The 7,781-nt window shown below is 35.6% G+C and overlaps 1 long non-coding RNA gene across 2 annotated transcripts in view; it reads right to left on the reverse strand.

Annotated features, from left to right (window-relative positions):
- The window catches only part of LOC125962814 (uncharacterized), a 36,431-nt gene extending 32,757 nt beyond the window's left edge, over positions 1 to 3,674 (reverse strand). For both annotated transcript variants that reach the window (XR_007474564.1, XR_007474563.1), the window contains exon 1: positions 3,501 to 3,674. This is a non-coding gene — a long non-coding RNA (uncharacterized LOC125962814). The remainder of the gene's footprint in view (positions 1 to 3,500) is intronic.
- Between the last annotated feature and the right edge of the window lie 4,107 nt (positions 3,675 to 7,781).

Below are 7,781 nucleotides of genomic sequence, written 5' to 3' on the forward strand. Positions count from 1 at the left end.
ATTAGTATCAGTTTAAGAAATATCAGTAATATCTTTCCATGTAGGCTGGTATTCTTCTATGATATTTTCAATGTTTGCAAGGCCATTGAAGTCCATTCTCTGGATATACAACAATTTGTTTACATAATTCCTTATTGATTGTTGACAATTCCCTAGATTAAAAATAATAATAACAATGATAATAATGATGATGGTAATAAAGAACTTTGAAACAAAATTTAGCTCTCTCCATAATTGTGTTCTTATTCTAACTTTCTTGGAGTCAAAAGAGACTCAAAATTTTAGGGCATTTGGACTCAAAATTTATGAGATTGATAATTTTCACTATACTGATCATCTCATGATTTTGTTTTTTGAGGAAGAAGCATTAGGCTAAGGGAATGACAGAAGGACGTAAAAAGGAGAGAGGAAAGAAAAGATTACATTTCTTAAATTTACATGAGAACAAACTGTGTGACTGGAATTAATGCCAAAATAATACATTAGGCCAATTTTACCAAGTGTTCAATTCATAGGGATAAAGTTATTCACATTGTTATGATTAGTTCCATGTAGAAAAACCTGAGTTTTTTTCACACATATTCTCATAAGACCACTTGTAATCAATCTACTCCTTCCCAAAATCTGCAGGTAGGATCTTTCATAATACAATTATTAGGTGGAAATTAATCAGCATAAACAGACAAAACAATGTAGATAATCTGTCAATTCAGTGAAAACATTCATCAAATTTATAATTTTAATAAAAATAAGAAAAGTGTCTGATTCCCCGAATTACATTTTTTTCAAAGGAGTTATTGCTGTCTTATAGACACTGTCTTAATATTCATATATTGTTTCCTCCCCAGTCAGCCAAGTAAAGTGCATAGCTGGATTCATACATTATCATCGATAGTTTTTTTCCTTTGGAAAGTATGAAACCAATAGAACATTTTATGGTCACTTTCAACTTTCATTTAAAGCTCCAAATCCATGGTGAAGAAAAGTTAATCTATGATTTTTTGTTTTACTATCTTGCACGCAAGTCATAAAAATTTTTCATTTTAAAGAGGTACGTAAAGTTAAATACTCTACTGAGCTTTATTTCTTAGCTCTTAAATGTATATGTATTATTTTCCTTTGAACTAAGAGGTGGCATATTGTCAAGAGTAAATAAATCTTGAAATTTATAAACTTCAGAATTTTGGGTCTTCAAATTTTCAGGGAAACTTGACCTTGGATAAAGGCAGTCACTGAGCCCTATCATAAAAATTATATTCTTTATGTAGGCTTCCAGAATCTTCCTACAAACAGATCATCCATGCAAGAAATAAGGACAGCCATTTATGAGGAAAACATTTGTTAATTTTCTATGGTAATTTTATCAACTTTCTTTCTTGGATCAATTTAACTGTAAGAAGATAAGTGGATTATATTTTTCATTCCATTTATATTTTAAATATTTATGATCCTATGTCACTATTAAAATACAAAGGACACTACTCCATGTATTAAGCTACCTCAACTATGGAAGGTCATGTTAAACTTGTAAGTAAGATTAAAAATCAGTCTCTACGATATTGAAGTAAAATAAATTATCTCAAAACTTTGATAATTTAAACTTCAGAATGTATTAAACTTACAAAGGTATCAAGCTTGATAAGTTAACTCAAAAATATAGTATCTTAAAATACCTTTTTTGGATCTTATGTTATTTGTATGAGTGGGTTTTATTATCAACAAGTTCCACTGGGTAAAACGATTATAAATATATATAGATATATTTATATATATATACATATGTGTGTGTGTGTGTGTATGACACTGTTTTTAACAATGTTAGTGTAAATAATGCTTTAGGGAAATTACATTCACTCCGTTGATAAACATTAATGGCATATGACGACTGCCATCTCCTTTTATGTATAAAGGAATGGGCCATAGATGGATACACTGCTGTGTTATTAAAAAAGCATTAGGGTTTCCCTGGTGGCGCAGTGGTTGAGAGTCCGCCTGCCGATGCAGGGGACACGGGTTCGTGCCCCAGTCCGGGAAGATCCCACATGCCGCGGAGCGGCTGGGCCCGTGAGCCATGGCCGCTGAGCCTGCGCGTCCGGAGCCTGTGCTCCGCAACGGGAGAGGCCACAGCAGGGAGAGGGCCGCATACCACAAAAAAAAAAAAAAAAAAAAAAATGCATTAGACTGCAAAACCCATGTCATGTTGTAGGCAGAATTAAGAAATTTTCTAATATCATTAAACAGAACTGTACTAAAGCCAATATCAAGAATTTCAACACACTTAATAGTGTAAAAACATATAAATCATTACTTATTTTTGTGAATATTAACAAAATGCTGAAAAAATAGTATAAATAGTTAAAGTTTGGAATTGATTCTACATTAGACATAGTAATATATTTGTCCACATAACCAAGAATTACTTAAGGCTTTACACGTATATTTATACAAAATATATATAACACAAAAATGTATATAAACACAAAATGCTTATACATTTTTTGTGTTTAGGCTTTTATATTAATGATATCATTTTGCATGTATCCTTTTGCAACTTGCTTAATTTCCTAAATGTTATTTTTAAATTTACAATATGAAACATTATTCTTTAATTTGCATACACTTTTACCTCAAAGTATTCAATTTCATGGAGAATCCAGACCCCTGAACATGTCTCCTTGTACACATGAACGAATGCTTCTCCCACTGATTCTTCTAACATGCCATGTAGCAATGCCCTTCTTCAATTTAGATGTCATCTTGGGTAGAACCCACAATTTTGTTATGAATTTCAGTTCTGTCTTTTAGAGACTTACTATTCACTTTCAAGTGTGATAGAAGAGATTTTCACATACTGAGGTATACAGAAATCATTCTAGCTTGAACTTTATGTTAATGAGAGTGGCCTGTCTCCTGGCCTGTTTATCACACACTGTCCGACAGCTTTAACCATTAAAGAAAAGAATGCATTTAGAAATCAAAATGGAGTAACTGTGATTCAGGGATTCAAAATGGAGCCTGGCGGCCATTGTGGATGTGGTTTCAGACGCATTCCCGCATCCCTGGGAACTTGAATTTTCTGAACTGTATCAAACTAAAGGATACCCTCAGCCATTTTCAAAACAATATCTACTAGCAGGTGCCAGCTGCAACCTTATGGTCACAAGGTCTCCCCTTGTAACTATGCAACCATTTCAGACCCCAACCAGTTCTTGCTTAACGAACACCCTTACTTCTTGCCAGTCCCAAACCTGATTTTTGACACGATTTATGTAACTTTGCTGCTTTTGCCTATATAAGCCTTCCCTATTTTGCAGCCCTGCAGAACGCAATTACAGTGTTTCTTGAATCTGTGTCCCCTAGTCCCCAGTCTGGCTCAAATGAAACTCTTCTATTTCTATTACAGATTGTTTATTGATGATTTGCATCTACTAGTATTAAAATTTCAGCCACTCTAAATTAAAACTTTGATCCCACGTCAAACCCAATCATTCTCCACTCACCTGCCCCAGACGCCTGTGATGGGAGGGAGATTTAATATATTCAGCGTCCCTTTCTTGTCTTCCTCCTTCTCCTCTGTCTCGTGACTCCTTCAAATCAAGGCACACGAAGATGGCATGAGAAGTAAAGACTTACCCAGAGGATCTGCACTTCTTCTTTGACTGGAAGTGCCTCTATCATGGCACTTTTATGGGAAGGTTGCAGGACCTTTCCTCTGCCATAAGCATTGCTCTCTCTGACGTCACGTGCAAGCAAGAGCTCTTCCTGTGTCAGCGGAGGGGGAGTGTGTGTGAAACAGCTCCTGCCTCAGCACCTTCCTGTGGGGAAGCCATGAGTAAGCCCAGTGAATTTCCCCACAGGGAACACTGCTGCCAGCCATGACAAATGCCTCAAGGGCAGCCTCCACACTGTATTGTCCCATTCAATATCCTGTTCTTAAAAGATAATTGGCTTAATAATAAAATTCACTGCTGATCCTATTTCTATCCTCCTTAAAATACTGCAAAGGCGTTTGTATGCTCTGACATCTATTACCCTGTCCCCATTTCTGGCATGTTACTCTTCTATAGTACTTTGTAATCATCTTGTTTTTATGTCCCCCTAAATGACTCACTATTAATATAGAGGTGGTGTTTATATAGCCTTTTCTTATTAGATCTGCCGGCAAATGTATCACTTTCTCTACTCACAATTGCTTCTTGAATTCAATCTTTTTTTTCTGGATTCAGTTTCCCTGTTTCTAAAATATATTTTAATTAATAGTTCTTTGATGAGGCTCTGTTAATAGCAAATTCTTTAAGTCTTTTCTTTTTTAAATCCTTTCACTTGAATTTTAGTTTATACGGGTTTATAGAATTCTATGTTAAATGATGTTTTGCCTCAGAATTTCCTCAGCATGCCTTATTAAGGAAGGAGTCTGCTGTCAGTGCAATTATACTACTCATAACATTGTTTTCTGTGTTATTTTATAATGCTGTTATGTTTTACCTAGGTGTTTATGCTTTTTTCTTTTTGCTAAGGATACACTGAGCTAATTTGAATCTGAGAAATTATTTATTTCAACATACCAGACAAAAATCAGCCACTACATGAGATATTTTTGTCCAACTCTTGTCTATATGTCTGGAAATCCAGTAAGACGTACAGTAGTTCCCTCTTATCCATGGGGGATACTTTCCAAGACTCCCAGTGGATGCTGGAAGCCATGGATATACCAAACCATGAATGCCTGAAGCTGTGGATATATATGTATGTATGTATTATATATATGTGTGTGTGTGTATATATATATGTAATGTTTTTCCTATACATGCATACCTATGATAAAGTTCATAAATTAGGCACAGTAATAGATTAACAATAATAATAAAACAGAGCAATTATAACAATATACTGAAATAAAAGTTTTATGAATGTGGTCTCTCTCTCTCAAAATATCTTATTGTACAAATTTAATGCCTTTTCCATCTTAACTAAGCACTTATCACACAACACTGTGGTGCAACAAACAACAGCAAAACTAGCACAAATTTCTTTATCCTTCTTCACAATTTCATGCCTAAAAGATACATCCTTACTGTAGATCTCAGCAACCTCAACATACAATTTCTTTTCTTTCCTCATTAAGTCGAGAACTTTCACCTTTCTACTGAAAGGAAGCACTTTATGGCTTCTCTTTGGCATATCCAAATCGCCAGCATCACTCCTCTTGTGCTTTGAGGCCACTGTTAAGTAAAACAAGGGTCACTTGAACACGAGCACTGTGATACTGACAGGCAATCTGATAACCCAGTGGCTACTAAGTGACTAATGGACATAGACTGGGCAAAGGGATAATTCACATCCCCAGCAGGACTGAGTGAAATGCACAAAATTTCATTATGCCATGCAAAAAGTGTACAGCTTACAAATTGCTTATTTTCATAATTTTCCATTTAACATTTTCAGACTGCAATTGACCACAGATATCTGAAACTGCAGAAAGCGAAACTGTAGACAAGGGATACTATGGACAAGGGGAGACTACTGTATTGAACTATCTTCTTTTCTTACACATCTCAATCATTATGCAACATTCTTAGCTATTTCCTCTCTCTTTCTACAAATTCCAAATTCACTAATTGGCTCATTAAATGTGTCTCATCCACTACTTAGCTAATTTATTTTTCTTTTTGCTTCGGTGGCTATTTTATTCTATTTGTGCAACTTAGTCCATTTTTCAAAGCTGCCTGTTCTTTTTGCCTAGTGTCTTGACCTTAAATTTCATAAGAATGTAAACCATACTATGATCATAATTGTGCTGCTTATAATGCCTGATGATTCTTGGTCTAATTGTGCTGCTTATAACGCTTGATGATTCTTGCTTATGGAAGTTCATTCCTGCATATGATTTGTAATTGTTTTATGTGTAGCCTGAAATCTGCATAATGCACACTAATTATTATTATTTATAATTTTATTATTTTTTAACTTTTTTGGTTTTTTATACAGCAGGTTCTTATTAGTTATCCACTTTATAAATATCAGTGTATATATGTCAATCTATTTCTTTAACATCTTTATTGGAGTATAATTGCTTTACAATGGTGTGTTAGTTTCTGCTGTATAACAAAGTGAATCAGCTATATGTATACATATATCCCCATATCCCCTCTCTCTTGCGTCTCCCTCCCTCCCACCCTCCCTATCCCACCCCTCTAGGTGGTCACAAAGCACCGAGCTGATCTCCCTGTGTTATGCAGCTGCTTCCCGTTAGCTATGTATTTTACGTTTGGTAGTGTATATATGTCCATGCCACTCTCTCACTTTGTCCCAGCTTACCCTTTCCCTCCGCATATCCTCAAGTCCATTCTCTACGTCTGCCTCTTTATTCCTGTCCTGGCCCTAGGTTCTTCAGAACCTTTTTTTTTTTTTTTTAGATTCCATATATGTGTGTTAGCATATGGTGTTTGTTTTTCTCTTTCTGACTTACTTCACTCTGTATGACAGACTCTAGGTCCATCCACCTCACTACAAATAATTCAATTTCGTTTCCTTTTATGGCTGAGTAATATTCCTTGTATATATGTGCCACATCTTCTTTATCCATTCATCTGTCAATGGACACTTAGGTTGCTTCCATGTCCTGGCTATTGTAAATAGAGCTGCTATGAACATTGTGGTACATGACTCTTTTTGAATTCTGGTTTTCTCAGGGTCTATGCCCAGTAGTGGGATTTCTCGGTCATAACGGTAGTTCTATTTTTAGTGTTTTAAGGAACCTCCATACTGTTCTCTATAATGGCTGTATCAATTTACATTCCCACCAACAGTGCAAGAGGGTTCCCTTTTCTCCACACCCTCTCCAGCATTTATTGTTTGTAGATTTTTTGATGATGGCCATTCTGACTGTTGTGAGGTGATACCTCATTGTAGTTTTGATTTGCATTTCTCTAATGATTAGTAATGTTGAGCACCCTTTCATGTGTTTGTTGGCAATCTGTATATCTTCTCTGGAGAAATGTCTATTTGGGTTTTCTGCCCATTTTTGGATTGGGTTGTTCTTTTTGACATTGAGCTAATGCACAGTAATTGTTATCATTTTTCCCCATGAGAATCCCTCCTCTCCTGCTTGGTGAGGGTATCCCACCCGAGCCATTTGCCTTTGTTTCTTTGTAGCTGCAGAAGCTCCATCAACCTGTTTTAAGTTGGGTAACTTTTGCACCTTGAGATTTCTCAGCACACAAATATGGTATAAATTTCTAATTTCCATATAAGCGCAAGTTTAAGCTTTCATATATTTATGAGAAACTTTTTGGTTGGTCAGATTTGAGGCAGAGAAAGACATTTATTCTTCCTGTGCCAAAAGCTGATTTTTTTCCCCTGGTCCAGTGAGATTTACTCCTTTAAGATTCTGGCTCTGGAGGCATCTCTCAGTTCACACCCTCTCATGTGGGGACCAAGGTCCTCACCACTCCTCCTGTGTGGGCACCAACCCCAAAGACCCCTCGTGACCAATCACATCTACACGGCAGTGACAACATCTGCTTATGGCCTCAGTTTGTTTATTAAGAGTTTCTTCTTTATTTCTAGTATTTGATGATTTTCCTTTCTTGTAAGCTCAGCTATGCATTTAAAACAATGTTTACTACATATCTTGCTTCTTTTCTAGGAATTTGTAGTAAGAGGAATTTCAATTTATATTAGTATATATTTTTTTACGAGACCTGGAGCTTTACTTTAACTGATTTCAATAACAATAGTTTTTATAATAGATAGGAAGACTGCCTTTAAAGCTAATCCTT

The sequence above is a fragment of the Orcinus orca genome, chromosome 21 (assembly GCF_937001465.1).
Source record: "Orcinus orca chromosome 21, mOrcOrc1.1, whole genome shotgun sequence".
NCBI classification, from domain to species: domain Eukaryota; kingdom Metazoa; phylum Chordata; class Mammalia; order Artiodactyla; family Delphinidae; genus Orcinus; species Orcinus orca.